The sequence below is a fragment of the Otolemur garnettii genome, unplaced genomic scaffold, assembly GCF_000181295.1.
Source record: "Otolemur garnettii isolate 467f Iridium unplaced genomic scaffold, OtoGar3 scaffold00220, whole genome shotgun sequence".
Lineage (NCBI taxonomy): Eukaryota > Metazoa > Chordata > Mammalia > Primates > Galagidae > Otolemur > Otolemur garnettii.
The window spans coordinates 94,533-121,040 of NW_003852615.1; the positions used below are offsets into that span (position 1 = coordinate 94,533).

Here is a 26,508-nt window from a genome sequence, read left to right on the forward strand (position 1 = left end):
ATTCTCTAAAACAAATTAATTTTAATTAATTTCAGTATTAAAGAACAGCTGACTATGGTCAGTATTAAAGAACAGCTGACTATGGTACTTTCAGAAAATGGCTCCCAGTGTTATGAAATAAATTCCACCAAGAAAAGGTGGGAATCCAATTGATGAAGAATGCTTCAGTCAGAAGGAATGGCATGCACAAAGGCCATGTGGAGAGAGGAAATGACAAGTATAAGGAAAGAAAAGTAATTTTAATCAAATTGCTGCAGAATTGAAAGGTGAGACTTAATGCCAAATAAATCAGCAGAAACAAATCATAAAAAGCCTTCAACACCACATTAGAAAATTAACTTGAGTATAACAAAGGGAACATGGATTCATCTTGAAGGAAATAACACCAAATTTGTGTTAAACACAATGGAGAGTAAAGGGGAACTGTTCAACTTGGTTCTTGTACTTGAAAAGTGGCAATAATGTGAGAATTGATAAAAAAAATCACAGAGGACACAAATGTTAACTGTGATGTAGACACTAAGTGTGTGATTCTATAACGTCGCATGTCTGTAGGTCTTAGCAGTTAACAGGGTTGAAATAGCACTCATCTGGGATTTGGGAGGACAATAACTCGGAAGACATCGTTCTTGATAACTTTGCGGATTTCTTATACAATCAACTCCAAAAGTGAATGGCTGAACACAGTTAAAAATCGCTACGGGTATGCATGGTCATACAGAGTGGAATTACAGACATTGAAGATGCCAAAGATGGGTGAGTGAGAGGAGTGTGAGGGATGAAAAGTTACCAGTTGTGTAAAATGCACCCAATTTGGGTGATAGGTACACAAAAAAGCTCAGATCTCACTATTATACAATATAGTCATCAAACAAAACTGCACTTTTACCCACTAAATCTATAGAAGTAAAGGAGAAGAAAGTCTAGTGCTGGCACAGACAGCGTATTGATGAGTATGGGCGGGAGGACCATAACATATTCTTTCAGAGATAGGGGCTAATGAGGGAACACAAAACTAAATGTGTAAATGTAAATATGTAAGCACATATAGATGGGGAAAATATCTGAATAATTCAGTTTGAGACTCTGCAAGTCCTATGAATTTAATATGATTCTGAGATGTAATTATAACTGAAAATGTTTTTGCAAGGCTGCATTAGGTTATATAAATGTGCTTAACTAAATGCATCTGGTCAGCTGGAAATAAGCCTGAAATAGGAAAATGAGACAGATTTATTCAGAAAGATGGTTCTATGCAGAAATAATTCGTCTTCCTGAAGGATAACCTGACTATGGAAAGTTGTGTACAGCAATGAAAGAGCTAGGGTAATTACAAGAAAACAATATTTCTGTAAAGTCTTCAGGATTCTTTTGAGACTCTGAGGAATCACAAATATCAGGGAGAAGACTGTAGATCTATACAGAACATCATCAAACCCTCATGTAGGAAAGGCAGAGGAAGGGTATTGCAGAACCTTTCTCAATCCATCCCACCATAGTTGGGATACATCAAAATATTGACATTTCTTGTAAATATGCCAGGGAATACATTTAAGATATTAATGGAAATTTTTGATTTTAAATAATGAATGGTACAGACTTTTTCTCTCCACTAAAAGCTAATTTTCTTTCTTTTCCTTTCTTTTTTATTTCTTCTTTGTCTCTTTTTTTGTACAGCGTCTAGATCTATTACCCCAGGTAGAGTGCAGTGGCACGGTCATAGCTCACTGCAACCTCCAGTTCCTGGGCTCAAGCAATCCTGCCTCAGCCTCCGAATAGCTGGCATTATAGGCAGGCACCACCAATGGGGTCATTCTTGCTCAGGCTGCTCTCTAATTCCTGAGCTTAAGTGAACCTCCTGCCACAGCTTCTCAGAGTCCTAGGATTACAGCCGTGAGCTATCATGCCTGTTCTTTAAAGCTATTTTCAACATCATAATACATGCAGGACTATTTTAGGCACTAACTCAATGGCTGTCTGCCGAGTTTAAATTTAAAACATTAGTAAATAATTTACTTTTTCTCACATAGTTTTGTAAGTACAGACCTTAAGTCCTAACATTCAGCAAGATTCTCTCAAGTGAGACACTATTATTCTTTGGCTTTTAGCATGGTAAGTATTCAATAACAAGTTGGGGAATAATTAAATCAATTTTATGTATAAGACACAAGTTTCTCTGATCCAAGTCTTGTCCATAGCTTGGCCAATTTATGTCCTCTGACTTAACTATACCTCCCTCAAATATTTTAACCTAATACATTGCTTACTATTCTGAACCACTAGAGTAATTCTTAATTTCTCAAAGTTTCTCCTGACATATATTCTACATACTCCTTTTGTCATAGTGAGCTGCCTTAAAACTGAGAGGGGTGGGGTAAAAACCCACCTAACAGGAACAATGAATACATTTTGGGGATGATCACATCTGTAGCCCTGAATGAAGATATGTATCAAAGATATGTAACATTTTTTGAAATTAAAAAGTATATATCTTAGCAGGGTTAAACATAAAGCAAACCTTGAAAAATATTTTCTAAAATAAAATAAAACATATTATTTTGTCAATATGTTCTGAAGTTGTGTGGTCTATCCATGATGGGGAAGGGGAACATGGAATACTTGTAATGTCGGTCCCTCTCTGCATATATTCCACTGAATGAATGGATGCATAGGACTGATGACTGTCAGGTAAGGGAAATGGAGAAGTCCTCAGACATTATCTTGGTTTGGATGACTTGATGAAATTTCAAATAGTAAATAAATAAATTAATTAATTAATAATGAGCATATGATTTGGGAAAAAAGTTGAATTTTGCATTTTTCAAGTTAAGTTTATACATTTATATATATAGTACATGGAAGTTACTAATAACCATTTTAAATGTGATTATAACTGCTTTCAACCATCAGATTAACAGCTATCATTTTATGAAGTGTTACAATATTTCAAGCAGCATACTAAGAGCTCTATATAACTTTTGCCCTGGTGTCTTTCTCCATTACTGGCCCCCCACCCACCCACATTGCTATTTCCCTCCCTCCACCCCTTTTTGTTTCTGGCACTCTCACCTTCTATCTGCAGAGCTCTCCTCTGAGCCTGTGGCGGTGGTATGGAAGAAGTGGGCTTGTCGGGTGCACCAGCTGTAGCACCACTTCCAGCAAGTGCTCTGTCTGAGGCTCTGGAGCAGCTGTCACCACTGGAGAGTTCAGGAGCCTGGAAAAGGAGGAGTAAGATGACAGGTGGAGGAGAGAGAGGGAGAATGGAAGAATCTCACTTAATTATAACCTGTACTTCTGGTCTTCTATTCCCACAGTTTCAGTACAATTTGAGAACACAAGGTTCATCAATAAGATGAAGGATCAGCTGTTGCCAGAGAAAGGCGGTAGGCAGCCCCACCTTGCTGACAGTGCCTGCCTCAGAGCCCCTGCCCTCAGGTGCTGGGGTTCTTCCCCAAGGCAGGGTCCTTTAAGACCTGTGGAACCCTATCTATATAATCGTTAACTTTAAGGATCTGAGCAGCCTTGAGAAAGCCAAAACCTGAGCCTTGTGTGGGGGCAGCCTCCTGTCTGTGGTCCCCCATACACATCCCTTGGGGGAGGTTAGACCCCTCTAGTTTTTCTGTGGAGCAGACATGACAGTGTCAGACCTCCTCTGAAGAATTGGTGGAAAAGAGGAATTTTCCCCCTATCTCCACCTGCAAGTATTTCCCTCCATGCTTAGGGTACAAGCCCTTCTACCCATATCTCAGGGTTAAAGCTGTTCCCTCAATCTCTGCCCTGGCCATTATACAAATCCCCACAATGGGTATTTTCTTTGACTGTTGACTGGGCAGGCGTTGGCCTGGTTAATGTTTTTTCCCAGGCCTTGCACACAGCTTCTGCTACAGCCATTGCTCTTCAGAGTATTTACAGACCCAGCAAGAAGGTTTGCAAGCTGTATCCCTTGTGTAAATGCAAGGCTTTCAATAAAAGCAGAAATTGCCCAGACAAGTAATTTAACTATTAGTGTAAAAGTAAGCTAGCTAAACTGTTTTTATTCTGCCTCACTCAGCTTATTTCTCTGTTTTTCCCCTTTTCTGGGGGTGTTTTCCCTTGCCAAGAATGGGGTCTTTGTTCCCCATTCACCCTGCACTCAGGCATCAGTATGGACAAAGAATCCAGGCTTCCCTCACCAGAATATCTCGGTGGTCCCTGTGCTGTCCACAGGATTGATAACTGCTGGTCCAGGTTTGACAATCATGTCCCCCTCAGGCTCTCTTGTGCCCACACCCTCATCAGTTCAGACCTTTCCCATTTCAGCTCCTATGATTGTCTCAGCTCCTCTCCCTGGCTCACAAGTCCTGCAGGTGGTCCCTGACCTCTCCAAGGAGGTACCATTAACTCTAACACAGGAAGGAGGCAGAGGTGGTGGTGGAGGTGATAGCATGGCTCCTGAGCTTTGCTCTCTACCCTCCTCCACCAGTTGAAAGAAGAGCAGATGTTGGACTCAGGGCTGCCTGAAATAAATGACCCCTTTGTTCTCTCTCCTGAGGATAATGATGACCATCAGAAAGATGGCAAGACCTACAGGTACCAGATGTGCTCACTGACATTCTACTCAAAGTCTGAGATGCATATCTACTCCAAGTCACACACTGAGACCAAGCTGTACTAGTGACTACATTCTTCCAAGACCATCGCCAACAGCTCCTCCCTGGCCCAGCACATCCATATACACTCAGAGGCTAAGCCCTACAGTTACACCTTCTGTGAGAAATCATTCTACCACCACGCCCACCTTCAGCAGCACACCCATATTCATTCCAAGATGCACCTGGTGACCATCAAGCCCCACATGTGTAAGGTAAGTGTAGGGAACAAGTTTCTGTGAGGTCATAGGAAATCCTTCCCTTAAGAACCAACCCCCAATTTAAAGAGCTTTGCTGGGGAGAGGAGGCTGCTAAATGACACCATCGTCTCAGTATTCCCTTGCCAATCAGGAGGGCTGATGTTCCTTTTGAAGAGAAGTTGAAATAAGGATGGTTCTTATGAAGGAAAGCTGTGCCTAAGGCCCAAGGAAATAGGGCCAAGGCTTATCAAGGAAGAAGAGTTTTCCCACCCAGAGTTGGAGAAAGGAGGGCAGACATGTGATCCCTCAGGGGCCAGAGATCCTCAAGGTGGTCAGAGTGGCTGAAAAGTGTGAGTTATGATTTTCCTTGGAGCCACTCCCTTCCCTTCTCTGCCAGCCAAGACCCTGTAATCTCAGTCATCCCAACCCAATACCCAAGGAGCTGTGAGAGTTTTGTCTTCTCTATGAATCCCCCAAAAAAGGGGTGTGGCAGAGAAGGGAGAGTTCAGGGCAAACACCAGTCCCCTAGGTTTCACAGTCAGATGCTGGACATGGATTCATATATAAATACACACACACATATACACACCCACACACACTCACACTCATTCTGGTCATCTTTGTTGTAACAATGTTTGTGTTTATAAATGCCTTATCTCTGAGAATTTTCACATTTGATGTTTATTTTATTTTTGTTTTTTTCTCCACCCTGTCCTCTGGTCACAACATTTTTATTTCTTTTTTTTGTTCATTTGTTTGTTTTTTAATCATGGCAGATTTCAGAGAAAAGGAAATTTTAAAAAATCAGGAAACCAGTTGTTATAAATCAATTTTAAAAGGAAGGGTAAAAGCTTATGTACAAATGAAGGAGTGTTTTTAGAACATTGTACACAAATAAAATCATGTAAAAGGGAAAAAAAAATAAATGCAGAGGAGTAGAATCTCTGGGCCATAAAATACTAAGTTTCTAAATGTAATAGACATCACCTAACAATTTTACAAAGAAGTAAAAGCACTTTATAGCTTCATTAACAACATGTGAGAAGCACAGTGTCTCTCACTTTTGCCAGCATTTGATATGATAAGACTTCTTTAACCCTAGTCACTGTGTTGCATAAGCAATATCTCATTCTAGTTATAATTTGCATTTCCTTTTTTTCTTAAATGATTGCCAAATTTATTAAAAGGTAGTGCTAATTCATTCATTTTGTCTATCACATACTTGTTAATTTGTTACATTAATATGTAAAATTTTATTTATCCATTTTTCTAATTTTGAATGCTTCAACTGTTTCTAATTTTTCACTAACATAAAGCAAAAATGTATCTTTCTTGTAAGTTTATGGGTAGAAGAACCTGTAAATTTGAGATGCTTATTTTCATCTTTAGATTTCTAAAAAGATATATATTGGTTGATAATTATATTAATCGATAATTCTGGTTTCAATTATTTTTTAATTTCTTGCACACATCCTTCTCGATGTATAACAGTATGTATGTATGTACACACAAGTTTGTAATACCAATAGATTCAAATATCTAATTTTACTTAAGAGTTTCTCATATATTCACAAGTCAGTTTCCATATGTAATTTCTTTTTTCAATGTCCAATAGTACCAGTAATATACTAATCTTATAAAAAATTTTAAGTGATAACTATTTTTTACTAATCAATTATTGTATGAGATGTAATATTTTTCTTAAAGATTTAATAAAATTCACCTATAAATATTGTCTAAATTCACTGTCTTTTGAAGATAAGTAGTAATGAGAATAAATTTATAATGTTTTTAGCAAAAATTCATTGTATATGATCAAACATTTATTTAGATATTTCAAATAATGTACTCAAGTTTTAAAATTCATTTTTTACTAAGTATGTCAATTTTAATCCCTCTTTATAACATTTTGGGACCTAAAATTATCATATTAACTTATAACATTTTGTATATTTTTATATGCTGAGAGATACACCTTTTCTTTTCTTTTTTGTTTAATTAGTTGATTGGTTGATTGTGTTTTGTTTATTTTGTTCTTTGTTGGTATTTAGCTTCTTATAGGGAGATACTTTACAGTTGTGAGATGCCTAGCTTTGTTTTTTTTAAATCTTTCTTATTTATGTATTTGTTTTGATGAATGTATGACTACAAACTTCTGTTTTTCACTTGGATATATTGCATAAATTTCTGAGAGACTGTGTGTGTGTCCACCTATGCTTATTATAACTTCTTTATACATTTATCCACACTTAGAATTAGAATGAAAGTGTTTACACCACATAAACTCTTCAGTGTGGAATTTTTTCCTTCTCTTTCCCTCTGCAACATTCTTTCTCTTAATTTCTTCCCGCACCTACAGGTACCCTTGGTAAATTTCTTAAAATGCTGCCACGTATCAACTGTAATTTTATGTATATTTATGCAATAATGAAAATACACATAAAACTGCACAATTTTCAACTTGTTAATAACCATACAGGATCATACACTACAAACTACTCTTATTAAGCACATTCCTTCAAGTCAACTTTTACAGCATCATACATTATTTTAACATAAAGTAATTAAAATAATATTCCACAGTATTCATCAGACATAATATGTTCGATCATTGTCCTTCTGGTCTACATTCATTCTGTTTCTAGTTATTATTTAAAACTTTTTACCACTATGTATAGGCTTTCAATATAAATCTCTGCATATATATTCAAATCTACATGTCATTTCATTTCTATGTAATTGATTTCCTGGAGTAGAATTTCTGTGTCAAAAATCTGCATGCATCTTTGGGTATTTTTGTTTTTATTTTTGTTTTTAAACTTAGTAGATGCTTCCAGATTGTTTTCTAAAAATATTCTGGCAATTTACATCATTTTTTGAAGTATATAAAACTGCTATTTTCCCTCATCTTTACTCAAAAGCACACATTTTTGCTGTCTTGTGGGTGTTACTCTTTGATAATTTAACTTACATCATCCTATCTTCTAGAATAGCTTCACAGTATTTTTTGGTTGCTTTGATTTGTTCTTCTCTGAATTGTTAACACATACACTGCTTATTTTCCTACTAACTTACTTTATTTCTTGGCATTTGAAGAGCACTTTCTATCTTTAAATGATTCTTTCTGCCAATGTAACTTTTTTCTTCAGAATTAAGGATTTGCAAATATATGTTGATTCATTAATTTTATTATACATTTTCTCTATTCCAGTGTTCTCATCTAGAGTAGTTTTGAGGTTGCTTCACCTGGCACCTGGTCTTCAGTCCTAAACTGGGTACCATTTTTAGCTAATCTAGAAAGATAGATTTTCTTAATTGTTTTTTTGTTTTGTTTTGTTTTGGAGGTAGAATCTCACTATACTATCTAGGGTGGAGTACAGTGGCACAGTCATATAACCTTGATTTCTTTGGTCTCCTGCCTTAGCCTTTCAAGTAGCTAGGACTTGAGGTATATGCTACCATGTCTGGCTAAATTTTAATTTAATGTGAAGACAGTATCTTCACATTAAAGATACTGTCTTTGCCCAGACTGGTCTCAAATTCCCAGGTGCAAGCAATCTTCTACCTCAGCTTCCTCAAAGTGCTGGGATTGTAAACATAAGCTATTGCACCCGGCTGAAACACTGAATCATTAAACTAACAATACAGCGCCTGTCTTTACTAGAAGACTTTCTACTTGTCCCCTTTTCTGCCAAGGCAAGCAGCTTTACACAAACCACAGTTTTACTAACCATCTGATATAACTTTATTCAAGCTTTTTCCACATCAAAAGGCAAAACTTATTTCCTCCTTCTTAACTATTGCTTTCCTTTATCAATTGTTTTAATGAACGAGGCAGAATGTTGCTCTGCCAGTTCTGGGCCTAATCTTTAAGAAAACTGGACTTACTGTATTTGCTTTCTCTCTGTTGGAATTCAGCCAACGTGCAAAAAGTCCAACAATCCTGAGATCACCCTACTATGAAAGACCCCAAGCTAACTTCATATCCCATTGTCCAGGAAGGAACAGTCTCCTACATGTGAGCAAAGCCTTCTAGAAACTTCCAACAGATCTAAGGTGCCACTGAATGCTGCCATACTAGTGATTCCCACTGCCATGATGATATGAAACAAAAGAACAGCCCACCTGGGTTGTATCTATGAAAAACAACAAAATAGTTTTGGTTTTGTTTTAAACCAATGTGTTTTGAAGTTCTTGTGCTGTACTAAATAAATTATGAATAGTTTTTGATAATAGTCAACAGTTTCAATAAAATTTTTGCCTGCAGTAAAACAGAATTTTTTTCTTTGTAATGACACTTTAAAAAAAAAAGTCAATATCATACTTGATGGCGATGTCCAGATGGCTTCTAATTAACATGAGATAAACAGGAAATGATTACTATCACCATTAGTATTTAATGCTATAGTAGATGCTCTGGTCAATACAAACATATACTGAATAGAAGACAGAGTATCAGGAGTATGAAAAAAAGTCAGCTCTTAGTGTGAATTAATTATATGACTTTTTACCAACAAAAAAAAAAAAATTCAAACCAAAGAAAAAAACCAAATTTACAAATCGTATGGGTACAAAGTAAATATGTAAAAATAAAGAAGGATCGTTCTTAAAAATAGCCAGTTAAAAATTACAATGAATAACCTCAATGAATATATAAAATGAACATACATTGAATATTCAAATGAATATACAAAATCTTAAGTAAATAATTCACTAGAAATATGAATAAGTGAGGTATAAAACATATAGGAAATAAAGGTTAAAATACAATTTTATTTTTAAGTTATTTTATCAAGGTAGTAATTTTTGAAACAATCCAGTTACTTGTTCTTTTGCTCATGTATTTGTATTGCAAAGGACATGAGGCTCCAGAGAGTGACTCACATTTTTTTAAAGGAAAAAACAAATCAAATAAATAATTGTTAAAATTATGGAGGCTCCATCAGGTAAGTGTGTTATTGAAAAAAAAAAAAAGAAAGACAACCCAAATGGCAATAATTAGGTCCTAATGATAAAAATTTAGGATGTAATACAGTGGCTTGAAACCCAAAGGAAAATAAGGACTATATAGTCCACTGTGTTGAGATACCTGTTTTAGAATAATAAAAATACAAGAGACCCAAATTATTGCATTCAGATTATATGTTAACTGCAATACAGTACTAAATGTAAAAAATAAAAAACAAAAAGTTAAAAGATAGAACAAGATGCAGGTGAATATGCCTATCTATCTATACACTCAGAAAAGGAAAACTCTAATAAGAATGCAGTGAGAAAATTCTGATTATGACAGAAATATCATTAAAATATCATTAAGAGACTGGATAATCAGCAAAATCTTTGTTTTTAATCCATCAGAGCAGTGCTATACAATATGGCTTTCTGTGATAATGGAAATGTTCTGTATCTACCCTGTTCAAGAGAATAATCCTTAGTCACAAGCGGTTATTTAGCAGTAGAAAGGTGGACTGCACAACTAAGGATCTGAATTTTAATGTTATTTAAATTCAAGTAATTTAAATATATATAGTCCCAAGTAGCTAGTGGATACTGTAATGGACAGCACCGCAGGAGACTGCTGAGAATGCAAAGAAAGCTAAATGCATTAAATTACAGAAAGTGCAGAGCCCTTTAGAAGAGAAGAGAGACCTGTGTCTAATTTCATCCTTGCCAGAACAGCAGACACAGGGGAAATATTCCAGAAATTTGAGTAAGTAGAATCCAGATAAAGTTTTCAAAAAGTTTTTGATGTGATAGAATTGAATCCTGAAGAACTGAGAAAGGAGTGAGTCTTCCTACACCATCCACATAACCCTGCCCCTCCATCTCACTGTCTTCACCAAAGGCAAGGAGTGAGCCTGCCAAGTCTAGAAACTGGCTCCAACAGGTGAGCGTGGTGTTGAAAAAAAAAATGGAACATTTTAAAAGAATAGAACACTTCTGGGCAGAAGTGTTGGGAGATGTTTCTCCTGGTGTAGGCAGTGTCTTCCCCAGTACCATGTAGCAGCTGCTGAAGGCTGGGGCCTAGCAGGAAGTCTAGCCTACTATTTCTCACGTTGGTCAAAGCGTGGCCTTATCCACTGAAAGGCTAGGAGCAGGGAAATAGATTGCAGGGAGGTCTTCTAAGATTTAGAAAGGCAAAGGCAGAGCATTCCTCAAAAACCACTAAACTGACAGCCAGGCCATAAAGTTTATATCGTATTCTAAGTCCCGCCTAAGAAAATGTTCTAATCCTCTCTTTAAAATGTTTTAAAGGGTTGTGAACTCTAACTAAAGTTGTAACAAATCGTAGGTAAAGCCAAACTAAAAATTAGACTGAGCCAGTCACCCCACGCAAGTGGTCTGACTGAAGATGAGACATTTAGTTGTCTTTAGATACATGTTATTTACTTCAATTTCTACTATTTTATAGATAGATAGATCGATACACACACACACTATTTGGGGTGCCAAAAGAGAAATGAGGCACAAAAAGAAGCAAGAGGATTCATAGTCAAGAAAACAATCAATATAGTCAACAGAAACAAAACCAGAAAAGATACAGACATTTAAAATTATAAAATTAGTCCATTGCTTATGCTCAAATCTTCAATTCAAGAAGTAACTTAACCATGAACTGCTTCAAATGGAGTAGACTCTAAGCCACCCAGGCTCTGTATCTTGATGAGACATAGTAGTTTCAAGGTTTCTTTCTTTCTTTCTTTCTTTTTTGAGACATAGCCTTAAGCTGTCCCCCTGGGTAGAATGCTGTGACACCACAGCTCACAGCAACCTCCAACTCCTGGGCTTAAGCGAGTCTCCTGCCTCTGCCTCCCAAGTAGCTGGGACCACAGGCACCTGCCGCAATGCCCAGCTATTTTTTGGTTACAGCCATCATTGTTGTTTGGTGGGCCCGAGCTGGATTCGAACCCACCACCTTAGGTGTATGTGGCTGGTGCCTTAGCCACTTGAGCCATAGGCGCCAAGCCAGTTTCAAGGTTTCAATCCTATTTGCTTTCTGCATTTGAGTTCATTTCAGTTTTAACTGCATGAAAAATGCATTTTGGGTGGGACAATATATTTTTCTTTTTATATTTTATCATCTGCCAATGTTTAGATATAGACATATTAGTAATATAAACAACAAATATATGATTGATAGAACTTTGACCTACTGGCTCTATTGTTATTATTTGCAATAATTTATCTAACATAACTTTGCTGCATTGAGAATGCATTGCATCTAACACATTAATGCAGTTATTTAACTGTATGTAGGATAATTTTATTCCTGTACATTTAAAAATTATTTATAATGCTTCCTCTTAATATGTCTGAAACATTACATGAGGAAGTATAATTCCAGAAGGCATTACTTGTATACATCTGTGTATTTGTCCACAATGTAGAGTTCACATTCCATGGTATAGTTACCAGTTACCTTCCATTTCCTACCCCAGTTAAGTTCTATTCCTTAAAATTCTACCCTTCAATTAGACATTTCCTAGTGAAAATTTAGAATAAACAATCTGGTTTTTCCCCTTCTTTATTTGTTTCTGTATTTTTGGTTCACTTGTGGAAGGTGAAGCTAACCTTAATTTTTTATATCTCATACATTTTTTTCCAGAACCTCAGGCTTTTCAGAGTTGGCAAATTATTGATTAACGTTCCTAAATTCCATGGTGTTTGAATGGTACATGCATTCTGAGTTGCCATGATTGTTCCATTTGAAGGTACAGTGGAATATGCAGGCTCAGTGAGCCAGCTCCCTCCTTATACAAAAATGCACACTGGATAAATGCTTCATTTATAATTTAAGCAAATTCCCAGAGTTGAGATGGTTAATAAGAATTTAAATTATTTAAAACTAATTGAAGTGGATTGGTAACATCAAAATCTTATTTATTCCTAAATAAAACCAAAACCCTTGAGTCACTTTCATTTTTTTGTTGTTGATGTTAAATCTTTCGCCAATGCTTATGAGACCTAACGCAAGTAATTAAATTTCAGAATCTAGTATCTATTTTTCTGAACTTCTATTGGATACATTAATGGGCTAATTTGCGCCAAGGAAAAGAAGAGGATTTTATTGTTGTGTTTCTTTTTACCAGACACTGATTTAGCAAACCATAAAACCAAACTAGCTATGCCAAAGTGGCATATCAAATTAACACTCAGTATTTACCCACATTTCTCCAATGGTGCTGGAGTAGGCCGGAGCACACATACATTTTGCTAAGTATGAAATGTCTTATGAGGAGCAATCAAACTTCACATTTGGGGGAATCTATCGTACTGTCAATAGAGGCAAAATATGATTGTACATGTCACTCTCAAACCCACTCACTATAAATTCTTTGCATGAGTTGCTCTGTTCTTGCTGGGACCGTGCAACCGCCAGTTTTACTCATCCTCCTTCCTTCTAACTAGTTATCAGAAAAAAGAACACTCCAGCTGCTTCAGCACATTTTTGTATTTTGTGAGTTCTGGGAATGTATATGCCTGTGTTTAATGTTATAGCTGAGATGTTCTGTCCTCTCCCACATAGCCATGTATTTCTAAAAAATCTGTGAAAAAGCAGCTCTGAAAATAAAATTAAATTAACAGGAATTAAATAGAAGTGGTTGTGATCTATAGCACTTACTAGTGCCCACCCCCTTGAAGATTAATACCCACATGCTTAGACAAAAAATAAAATCCGCACATCTAACTGTTTTTCCATTTAACTTAGCGATAAATCCCTTCATATTGCCTTGAGTGACTTAGAAAGGGAACTATAATGCAAGGAAACATTGTGTAATAATTCTTAACTCCTGTGAATATTTTCAATCCATTTGTAGTTTTTCTGACCTGATATATTTTTATATTCATATGCAACAAGCACCTTCTGCTCTGCCCACCACTCCCAAAGCAATTGTTACGTAAATTTCAAGTCCCAGAGATAAACCTTTCCTGCCAATTACCTGTTTACTGAATTGATTTATAAAATATACCAATTTCTCCTGCCATTCTTAATCTAACCCTTAAAAAACTCCTATACTTTAATTGTTGATGCATGTGACCAAGTTATAGTTAATTTGCAAATTTAATGAAATGCACAGAGCAATCCTCAAAGCTTAGCAAAATGGGTTAAGGGAAAGCCTGGGGTTTGTTTTTCATCTTTTCCCTTTCTGAAGATGAAAAGAAAATGCAAGCTTAAGTATTATAGGTGAAGAAAACCCAGAAAATAAAACAGAAAAAGCTTAATTTTTCAGGATTCTAAACACTGAAATGCCTTTAATAACTATAGACAATCTGAATTAGAAATTTATGCTCAGAGGGATTCATATTGTGCTTTATAATTACTGTTATATTTTATCTCCTAAAATAGACTGTGAATTTCTTAAGGGCAGGGAAAATCTGTAGTCCCAGGTACATGATAACCCCATAAATACTGTTGGTAAACATATGCATGAACATTATTTGAAAAGAAGTTTTAAACATACAGAAAAGTTGACAAACATGGATTAGCGACATGCAAGCAATCAAAGAAGATGCAAAAAGAGTATCTTCCCAGTCTCTGAATAACTTTTCCATAAGTAACTGCAGATATTGGCAGGAAAATAGCTGATTCCATTGCATAATTAAAATAATAGCTAACCAGCTGGAATCTCTTTGCTATTCAGATCCCATTTCTCATAATGACCTTTTCATAAGCCAATGCAAGCAACTGAGAATCCTGACAACAAAACATTCTGACCCAATTATATACCATTTGCAGCTGTTTCAATCTGGGATTATGCTGGACTCAGTAAATGAAACTTAAAGAATATATATAACCTATTTAAGAAATTGGGGTATCTAAGGATGCCTTGCTCTCTGTAGTGTGAATTCTTTGTGTTTTTATAAATATGAACTAAAATTCCACATTTCTTTGAATTCAGAACCCTCAGACCTTTGCAGAGTATGCTCTCCATATGTTCATTAACTTTCACGATGTTCAGTAGGTCTTCCAACCTCTAGCTGACAGTCTTTCTATCTCAAATCTCTCATCAATTCATGCTTACATGACCTGAATAGAACTAGTAATTTGCATGTCTAGTTGCCAAAATGCAGGTGCTATCATTTCCATGACTGTACATAATTATCCTAAAATACAGGTTTTTTCCAGTGAGACATAAGAAACTGCAGGGAAGGAAGTGGCCACTTGTCCCATGGTCCTGTGCCCATATGATAAATCAGCTTCACCTGCTTCCTTACTCCTTGTTTTCTTAATCCATTTTCAGTGTAACATTCTCTTGCAATAAAATGTTTAATTTCCTCTTTAATTTATTTATACCATTTACTTCAATTGCCATATGTTCCTCCTTATTTTTATATTTATTACCCATTGAGTAAAACCTAACGAAAATCATTCAGAATGAACTAAAACATGCCCAGAAAGAAGAAGGTGCATATCCTAGTAGCTTATTCCACCTGATATTTCCAAATCACACTGAATAAATATGTAGTTCTTTCCCTTTACCTGACCCATTTCACCAGAGTAACTGACAAATTAGGACACTTAGAAGTCCCAGGTGGTTTACTAAGCTCTAACGCTGATTTAGAAGTTGATCAACCTGGAGAAAAAAGCAACTTGTTAAATGTTCTCTGATCTTTGAAGTTCTATAACGCCATTGTCTCCTTGAAGCCTGGAAAAAATATTTTTAAAAAGTTTTCATATTTTACTTTAAGATAACATCTATCAATCCTATATTGACTTTTTGGAAGTATAAAACTTTTGCCTTGTCAGAGAGGTAGCTACTGACACTGATCTCAAAACCAACACAGTTGTAGACGTTTCACCATCTCACAATGGAAGAAAAACTATTAAGTTAGGCAATGCAAAAGATTATTTTGACAAAACATCAAAACTGCAACTAAGAATTTTATTCTTTGATCATTATTTGATTAAACACGAAGTAGAACATTTTTAAGGATTTGGATTTCAGTGAGCTGCAAGGTAATGAAAGCATTACAATGACAGAAACAACCTTTTCAAAACATTTTCCCCATGGATCACTTCCACTGCTTTAACTAAGAGTTAACATCTTTCCATTCTCAAATTAGGAAAGCGAGCATTTTGCAGCCATAACATTACAGGGACAGCTGGTAAGTCATGTTAATAACAGAGTGGGAGTTTTGACTTGGGGGACTGTCAGCACTGTTTTTTTATAGATCGAGAGATGATCAAGAAGTTTTACAAATCAGACACAACTAATGGCCTTCATGGTAATAGAAATCAAGCCTTGAGCCAATTTGTTATACTGGGAAAGAAGTGGTTCAAAAAGATAAAGAAACTAAATGTAAAGCCCAGGGGATCGTGATGATAAAAAACAGGCACATGTACTTAAGTGTGCATGGAAAACCTGTTCATTTTTAGTACAATCTCATAAACTTATCTATGCAAATTTCCATCCAGTTAATCTGAGCTTTATCCAAATAATGACTATGAAAGCATATTCACTTTCTGCGAAAAGTCACACCTAACTTTTTTTTTTTTGAGACTGAGTTTCAAGCTGTCCTTCTGGGTAGAGAGCCCTGGCGTCATACCTCACAGCAACCAACAATTCAGGCTCAAGCAACCCTTTGGCCTCAGTACTTTTATTTTAGTAGAGACAGTCTTGCTTTTGCTCAGGCTGGTCTCAAACTCCTGCACTCAAGCAATCCACCCGCCTTGGCCTCCCAGAGTGTTAGGATTACAGGCGTGAATCACTGCACCTGGTCCACACCTAATTTTTTGCCTAAGCTACTTCCAGGAAGATATTCAACTTCTTACAGTGGGAATACTTGATTAAGGGAGTCAAACTGAGTTTTCTGAATCAATAATTAATATTTAATTAGAGCTTGAAATTTAATTTTTTAATGTGACCTACTTAAAATTTCCCTTTGGTCTTTTGTTATTTAAACTATTAAGCCATAATAGTCCAAAGGACAATGTTACAACACATTTGTCTTATAGTAATTTGAGAAAGCCCACAAAGTGATTTTTGGTTCAAGCACGTATGTCTTAGAAATTATGTGGTTTATCTGCAAGGTTTATGATCATTTAAGTATTTTGCCCAGTCAGGAATAAAGTATGACTTAAGACTACACTGAAATTGTCAAATAATGAGTAGATGTTAGTTATGACAACAGAAGAGGCTAGGTATTGTAGAGTCCTATTCAATTTATCACCAACACCAAAAATACTTAATTAGTCATGGTTACTTGAGTGACAAAGAAGAACTCGTTTCAATGCAGCTGAAGATGTTTTAACACTCTTACCCATTCTTATTTTTCCTTGTCAAGTATTGTAAGCATATGACAAAATAAAAAGTGTTGGTTTTTTGTGTGTGTGTTTTGTAAATGGTATTTTTAAGAAAAAGAAGAAAATCAAATTTCTGGTATGAACTCAAGTCTAGGAAGGGTGCTAAAATACAACTGTTCAAGCTAAGATATCTAGTGGAAACCAGAAAACAAGAAATTATTTATGTAAGCATTTCACATTGTATATCAAATCAGTACACTGAAACCCATAAATGCATCAATGTACACAGCTATGATTTAATAAAAAAAAAAAAGAAAAAGAAAGGTAAAGCCAAACCCTTGCTTTAATAATAAATTATACAGAAAGAGAGAGAGAGAGAGAGAGGGAAAAAAAAAGAATCACACAGGTAGCACTGCAGAGAACTGAGACAGAATAAAGAATTCTGATCCACACAGGTATAAAAAAAAAAAAAAAAGAAATCATTAATTAGACAATTCCAGTAATCACTGTTCATATTCTCAGGTATAACATTTATACATTAAGGAATAAATTAGTTATTTCACTCACCTAGATTCCCTTTAATAATACAACCATAGTTTACAAAAGAAGTATCAATAGACTGGAGTTTGTTACTTCCAAGGCCTTAATTTATTTCTAAGGATTAATTTATGCAGAAGGAAATGTGGTTATGTTAAATTGTCCATTTTTGTTTCTGTGCAACAAGTGTATTCTCTTTGAAGGATAGATAGGTAGTGAGAACTGTTTAAAATGCCCCTATTTCACTATTATTTTGACATTCGTCCTTTAAAGATAATAATGGATATTTTAAAAATAAAACAATAGTGGAAAAGGGCTTTGTTTTCTTTTCATGTATTTTTTTTAGTTCACACTAAAAATATCCTTATCACACAGAAGATACATGCCTCCCTTTCCTTGTAATAATAGAAGAATGTCTGCAATGCTCCCTGATGACTCTTACACTTGTGATTTAAAAGTATCTAGTCAATGACAGCCACTCCAACAAACTGGGTTTTAAATCCCCAATTTAAGAAATCAATTAAGTAAAAGATATAATCAAAATCAAAACCATTTTTTCTAATTACTTGTGGGATCACATAAAATTATTTAGTATTACCTTAATTATTAATAATTATTTAGTATTACATAATATTATTACATTATGTATCTAGCTATAAAACTGTTTAAGACTGGCATTATCATATTGATCAATAGATAGAGATCATAGAGATCACATCTCTATCTACTGCCAGAAATCAATATACTGCCAAGAATCTCAATTATACAAAATGACGAAAAGCAAACATGGTGTTTTTACTTGTATTTCCTACTATCCTGATGATATACCTCTACTGATGTATTTTGTCTTGTTTTCTACTGTTCTTCCATTGATGTTAAATCATATCACCAGTCTTCTTTAAAAACCAGAGAGCAGTCTCATAGTAATACACAGGTTAAGGAGCAATTTCTCTTTACGTCATATGCATTCTTGAACCTTGCATTCTCCTTGAAAGGTGATCAAGCCTAATCTGTATTCTCTAACATGATCACATTTAACACATAGTAAACAAGTGAAGCTGTACTATTTTCATAATCTTTCCATATACTTAACTAAACTGTAGGAATGATACCTTATAATAGGTATTGATAGTAAACCCAAATCATTGATGCTGCCGTAACTTCCGGTTTCTTAACATATCCTTAGCAATTTCAAATTCCTTAACTTCTTCTCAATCTCCAAAGTAAATATTTGATAAAACTCTTACCACCAATGCTTTTGCTTAGGATTCAGTTCTATTTTTTTAGGCAAAACATGTTATACTAACCAACATCAGAAGAATATGCCTTTATTGCTTTGCTTCTTCCAATCCTTTCTTCTACATTTCCTTCCTTATTTTTTTTTTCACATTCTTACTTTGCACATGAAAATATTGGAAGTTATAAAGACTCTCAAGAAAAGTCAATAAATAGGTAAAGATGAATGAATGAATAATTGTACTACTTTCAAATATTTAAAATATATGCCAAATAAAATAATGCAGAAGTCAAGAGGAGTTAGTGGAAATAAAGTATGAATGTTCTAACTGGTATTATGGAATGGTAATGGCATTTTTTTTAGATCAAAAATTCAAGAACAGTTCATTCTCCTAGGCTAACCCAGAAAAGCAACCAAGAGGAAAAACTTAAACTAAATAAAATTCAATTATATTTGAAGACCAATGTATAAGACTTCAATGTAAGGCAAGAAGCCTTAAAAATTCTAGAAGAAAAAATAGGAAAACTCTTCTACTATCAGCCTAGGCAAAGAATTTATGACCAAGACCTCAAAGGCAATTACAGCAATCAAAAGTAAATAAATAGCACTTGTTTTAAAAGCTTCTGCATAGTGAAGAAAATAACCAACAGAATGGGAGAAAAAGAAATCCACAAATTATCTGTCCAATAAAGGGCTAATATCAAGAATCTGCAAACCACTCAAACAAATCAGCAAGGGAAAAAAAAACTATCCCATTTAAAAGTAGGCAGAAGAGTGTGGCACCTGTGGCTCAAGGGGTAGGGCGCCAGCGCCATATGCCAAAGGTGGTGGGTTTGAGCCCAGTCCCCGGCCAAAAACTGCAACAACAACAACAAAAAAAAAGTAGGCAGAAGACATGACAGGACCTTTTCAAAAGAAGAGAGACAAATGACCAATAAACATAAAAAACAATCTCAACATTACTAATCATCAGGGAAATGCAGATTAAAGCCAAAAAGAGATTATTATCACCTTACCTCTGTCAGAGTGGCTATTATTAAAATGTCCAAAACCAATAGTTGATGTTGGTGGAACATCAAAGTAGTACAACCCCTTTGGAAAATAGTGTAGAGATTTCTCAAATAACTAATCCTATAACTGGGTATCTACCCAAAAGAATAGAAGCCATTTTATCAAAAAGACATTTATACTCAAACTTTTATTGCCACACAATTCACAAAGATGTGGAATCAACTCAAGTGCCCATCAATGCATGATGAGTTGTTTAACAAAATGTGGTACATTAACACACAAGCGCGCACTTGCACACACACATGATACTGGAGAATTAAGTTTGCAAACTCATGTTGGAAAAATTGCTACATACCTCATTGCTTAATATCATTATGGTCACATTCAATACACTAGCTTTGGAAGGCTCTGCCGTTCATGCCAGTGCCTAGTCCACCCTTCAAAGCAATTTTGAAATGTTCTTCTAGAACGGCCATCAGAACTATCATTGTATAGACAATTCAATACTCTGACAATTTAATACTTGAACTCATCCTAGAAAAAGTGCAACATTCCTCATTGCTGATTATCACTATGGTCACCAGATGGCCATTCCTGAAAAAGATTTCCAAAATTACATTGAAGGATAGACTAGGTGCTGGAGTTGGTGCATAGTTTCCCAAACAGAGTACCTCAAAGGTGACTATAGTGATATTCAACAATGCAGCACCTTTTCTAGGATGAGTTTGTGAACTTAATTGCAGCTCTCATGCACACACACACCATGAATTACTACTCAGGCATAAAAAAATGAATTATTGTCTTTTGTAGCAATTTAGATGGAACTGGAAACTATTATCCTAAATGAAATATAACAGGAGTAAAAAAAAAATGACACATGTATTCTCTAATAATTTGTGGCTAATTTATGGACACAGAGAGAAGCAAAAAATCATTGGAAATCAAGAAGGAGGAGAGAGAAAAAGAACAGAGGTAAAAACCTACCTAACAGGTACAAGAAATACTATTTGGGTGATGGGCACATTTATAGCCTTGAATTAAGCATTATAAAAGCTATTCATGTAACAAAAACTTTTGTACCACCTTACTATTTTGAAATAAAAAAAAGGAAAAGAAAATTTAAAACTAAAAATATAAAAACAAAATACCCAACCATTAAAGAGTAATTAGGATTAGAACATCTTCCTGATATTAAAAAAGAAAGAAAGAAAACTGTAGAAAGACAAATAAAACAATGATATGGTGATTTTCAGACCTAAGATAATAGGCAATGAAGAGCTATGAGCCTGAGTGATGGCAAACAGAAGATCTGCCCTAGCATCAGCCCCGCTTCCATTCTTTAGGCATTTTCTGGAACACAAGAAAGAAAGAACAAACAAGAAGAAAAAGGTGTGCTAACTAAATGAAAAGATAGTAACCATGAATCAACTGGAATTTGGGGGGCATGACTGGGGAGAAGGAAGCTATGCAGAAATATCTTATGAACCACAAAAAGTCTGAGGTTGTACTCTCATTGTAAAGCTCACATGTTAGTCGACCATAATCTCATGGGTACTAGAAAATCAAAGCTACTTTATTCAATCACGATAACAACAAAAAAGACAATTCTTTACTCCTAGAAAATCGCTTTCTTTTATTGTGTGGACATGAATAAGTTGAAATCAATAAAGTTAATTAAAATTTTTTTCCTAATTGTTTTAAGAGGTAATCCTAATTTATGATTTTCTAGTACAAATATATTAACAATTATTTTCTGTTTATAGCCTGGTAATTTAATATTTCTCAAAAGTGGAATATAATTATTTAAGGAACTATATTTTAAGTTTAAAGCAATCATTAAAGCATTTTTAAAAGAAATTTGAATAAGTAATAATGGAGACAAAATAGAATCATAAAAAAATGTTCAATAAACCCAAATGAAACAGAAAAAGAGGAGAAAACAAACAAAACATATACATAGAAAAGACCTCACAAATTGATAGATTTTATTTAATTCAATCATGTCAATAATTACATTAAACATAAACACATATTAAAAAACAGAAATTAAATTATATAAAAAGTAAGACTCAAATATATGCTGTGTATAAGAAATGCACTTTAAACATAAATATTATATAAATTTGCATATTTATATAAATATAAAGACATTTAAAAATATAGAAAAACTGTAACACTCTAGAACTATCTCAGGGAAAGCTGAAGTAGTATTTTAATATAAGGACTATAGATTTCATAATAAGTAATATTATCAGGAATAAAAATCTTTGTAATACATGAAGCAAAAATTAATTGATATAAGACCTTTGAATAATTGATAGATCAAGTAGATAAAAATTCAGTAATAATATACGTGACCTGTACAATACCATTAGCCAACTTAATGTATTTAACATTTATAAAATACTCCACCCAACAATAGCTCAATATACATTTTTTATAAGTACACATGGAATACGTAACATTAGAAACTAACTTCTAGGCCATAAATAATATCTATCAAATTTAAAAGAATAGGCTGAATGTGGTGGCTCATTCCTATAATCCCAGCACTGGGGGAGGCAAAGGTGGGAGGATTGCTTGAGCTCAGTAGTTTAGGATCAGCCTGAGCAGGAGCACAGGAGTCTGAGTATGCTGTGAGCTAGGCTAACGCCATCGTACTGTAGCCTAGGGCAATAGAGTATAACTATCCAAAAATATAGAAAAAAAATGTTGAAAAATAGAAATCAAACAAAGTCTATTCTCACACTATGGGGGAATTAACCTAAAATCAATACTAGCAAGATAAATGGTAATCCAATCAGTATTTGCAAGGTAAACAACAAACTTCTAAATATCTGTGTTTGGCCTACCTAGGACAATCCTGAGTTTGTCAATTTGCCATAAGAGTCTATAAGGCTATAATTTCTTACACTGAAATGATTCTCATCAAAATCAGTAAAAGGAAAAGGAGCATGGGTTAAAGTCCAGAATCCTCTCCCAGGAAGTCATGTAGAATGTGCTTGATTTTCTTCAGCATCAAATTGTTAGAAATGTTTACCTGGAAAGCTTATTAGGAATTCAGGGCCCTAGGTTCTATTGGGAAGCTGGTCACACTTCCATGGTCTGCCTAGCATGGTCACCAATTCCAGACTCTCAGAAGGAAAGCAAGTGTTGTTGCCACTGAACAAGATATTGAACATAATCAGCATTACTGATATAAACAATTTAGGCACAGTGAACCACTCTTCTCAGTAGGGAAATAGTAGGAATCCCTTCAAAATCAAAGTTCCCAGACACTAGCCAACTATAACCTTGTAAGCAGACCTTTCTAAGGATAGTACTCTAAAGTTTGCTATATTAACTTTTTTTGAAACATAATCCATGGGTCAAAGAAGAACCTTCTGAAAAAAAAAATCCTAAATATAATTTTAATGAAATGAAAATGAAAATTCAACAAAGCAAAATTTGTACTGTGCAACTAGAACAAAACTTCATAAAAAAAAGAATATGGAAAGAAATGCTTACAATAAAAGATCAGAAATCAGTAACCTGAGCTTAAGCACCCAGAGTAATGGAGAGTGAATTAAACCTAGAGCAAGCAGAAGGAAGATAATACTGAAGATCAGAACAGAAATCAATAATATTGAATAAAATAACAGATACATGTAAAAGCAATGAACTCAAAAGCTGATATTTGATAATATAAAGACAATTGAAACATTTCTAACACTACTAACTAAAAATAAAAGAGATTGAAAAAATTATAACATACAGTATAGAAAAGGAAGAAGGAGCATCACTACCAATACCATAGATACTAAAAACAGAATATAAACAAAAAGATCAAAACAAGCAGACAAAAAAAACCTTTATTTTTACAAGTCTGAAATTTTAAATGAAATGGAACAGTTGTCTGAAAGAAATTCACTAAGGAAAAAATAAAGAAAAGAGGTAAACTGTCTATTAAAAAATTGATTATGTATTTTATAAAGCTTCCAAAAGAAATTCCAATCATAGATAATTTCACTGTCTAATTCTACAAATTATGTACTGAAGCAATAACATCAAATCTCTAAAATATATTCCAGAAGAAACTCATTTTATATGGTTCAGCATGACTCTAATACCAAAACCCAGACAAAGACACTACAATAAAAACAATCACATGTAAATACTACTCATGAAAATAACATAAAAATTCTAAGCAAAAAAATAAATGAAATTCAGCACAATATAGAAGGGATAACACATCATTTACAAGTGTGGTTTATTTCTGGTATGGGATGGTCATTAAACATTTGGATACCAATGTAATTCATCATACTAACAGAGCAAAAAACCCCACAGTGATCCTCTCAATAAATGAAGTAATATGTGAGAAAATTCAGCATCCATTCATGATAAAAAAATTAATAAAATAAGATTCTAAGGGATCTCCTTTAATCTAGAAAGAGCATCTAATAAAGAAAAAAAATACAAACAAAACCACTAACATACTCAACAGTAAAAGACTTGTTTTCTCCTAAGATTAGGAACAAGACAAAGCTGTCATCTACCATTTGTATGAAACACTATTTAGATGTACTAGATAGCACAGTAAGACATGAAAAAAAAAAAAGTGGACAGATTGCTGGCTTAAATGAATAAGCAAATGTAGGTAGGAAGAATTAAATAGTTAAAGAATGCAGGAAGGAAAGAATAACCCTGTGGTGCTGAAATGGAATTAAAGCTATCAGTATGAATTTGAGGGTTCAAACTATATACATATACATACATAGAGTACAAATAGATAGGAATATACTATAGTGTGTGTGTGCATGTGTGTTACATATATGTGAGTTTATATATGTACACACACATACAAATATTCATGGTTGATTCCATGGGTAGGAGAGGAAAATACAAGATGAGTATAGAATTTCTATAGTACTTGAAAGTAAAGATGTGCTCAAAAAGATAAGAGCATGTTCAAATTACAGGAGAGTAAACCTGAAAGAGTTCCGCACGGTCAGAAATAATTTGACTGTCAATTTGGCTAGATTAATAGATGGACAGACAGATATCAGTGGATTATAATTGATGGAATAAATTTAATATTCTTATGTCCATCCTGACATTAACAAAATTTTAATAAATGGGAGAGTTGAGATAGTTCTTCCTTATAGAAGAAAAATGTATTTCAAAAATGTATAAAGAGTGATGGAAATAAAAATGACCATGCACAACACAGTAACAATTTTACTGGGAAATTCTACTAATGGAATGTAAGATTAGAAAGTTTAGGGATAAAATAGAATATTTTATAGTTCTAAAGTACTTACTGAAAGATATTTATTAATTACAAAGGGCAAAATAGCAACATTATAATAAAGACAACAGAGCAGACATCAATTTAACTACTAGCAATGAGATATAAAGCCACCATATGCACTGATTTGTGTCCTACAAGGGACACATCACTTCTGTTGTATTCTGCCAAAAAGGAATAATCTCAATTTAATTATGAAGAAAAGTTGGAAAAATACAAACTAAGCCACATTCAAATTAAAAAAAAAAAGAAAAGAAATTGACCAGAACAATTCAATGTTGTCAAAGCTGTACATTGCAAAGGAAGGCTGAGGGGCTATCTCATAACAAAGACAAAGCAAGCATTTTAAGTAAATTTAACATAGAATCTGGAATTGGATCTAAAACCAGAAAAATACAGTAGAGATAAAAGTGGTGGGATTTAAATAAAGTCTATAGTTTAGCTAATAAAATTGTAACAATGTCAATTTCTTATTTTGATGGTTCTACTTTGGTTATGTAAGATTTCAACATTAGGGGAATTGGTAAAGGATGTATTATTTTGTACCATGATTAGATTATGACTTTTCTGGAAGCCTACATTCTTTTCAAAATAAAAAATGAAAGGATAAATAATCAATATGAAAGTTATACCAAGCAAACAATAATTATAAGAAAGATGTAATGGCTACGTTAATATTACTCCAAGTATATTGACCCAGTCCCTGTAAGTTTTTTCTGTTTGTTTGTTTTTATTGAGACAGAGTCTCACTATGTTGTCCTTGGCAGAGTGTTGTGGCTGCCACAGCTCACAGCAACCTCAAACTCTTGGGCTCAAGAGATTCTCTTGCCTCAGCCTCCCAAGTAGCTGGGACTATAGGCACCTGCTACAACACCCAGCTATTTTTTGTTGCAGTTGTCATTATTGTTTAGCTGGTCTGGGCCAGTTCCGCCAGCCTCCATGTACGTGGCTGAGCCATAACCACTGTGCTGTGGGTGTCAAACCTACTCCAAATATATTTAAAGACAAGAAATGTTACATTAGATAAGAGATATATAGATGAAAAAAGATATAGCTTAATAATAAAGGGATACTGTATTAATTTGACCCAATAATCCTAAATTATTAAATACCAGTCACAGCTCTTCAAAATATGTAGGGACACTAACTAAACTAAAAAGTAAAAACAAACAAACAAAACTAAACTATAAAACAAAAAATAAAAATAGGTAAAGTCACTATTATAATTCAAGATTTTTTATACTTTCTCAATTATTGGGTGGCACCTGTAGCTCAGTGAATAGGGTGCCAGCCCCCTATACCAAGGGTGGCAGGTTCAATCCTGGCCCTGGCCTAATTGCAAAAAAAAAAAAAAAAAA

General features: G+C 34.4%; 1 pseudogene; it reads left to right on the forward strand.

The window, feature by feature from the left end:
• The first annotated feature begins 3,260 nt into the window (after positions 1-3,260).
• The window catches only part of LOC100941943, a 25,546-nt pseudogene continuing 2,298 nt past the window's right edge, over positions 3,261-26,508 (forward strand).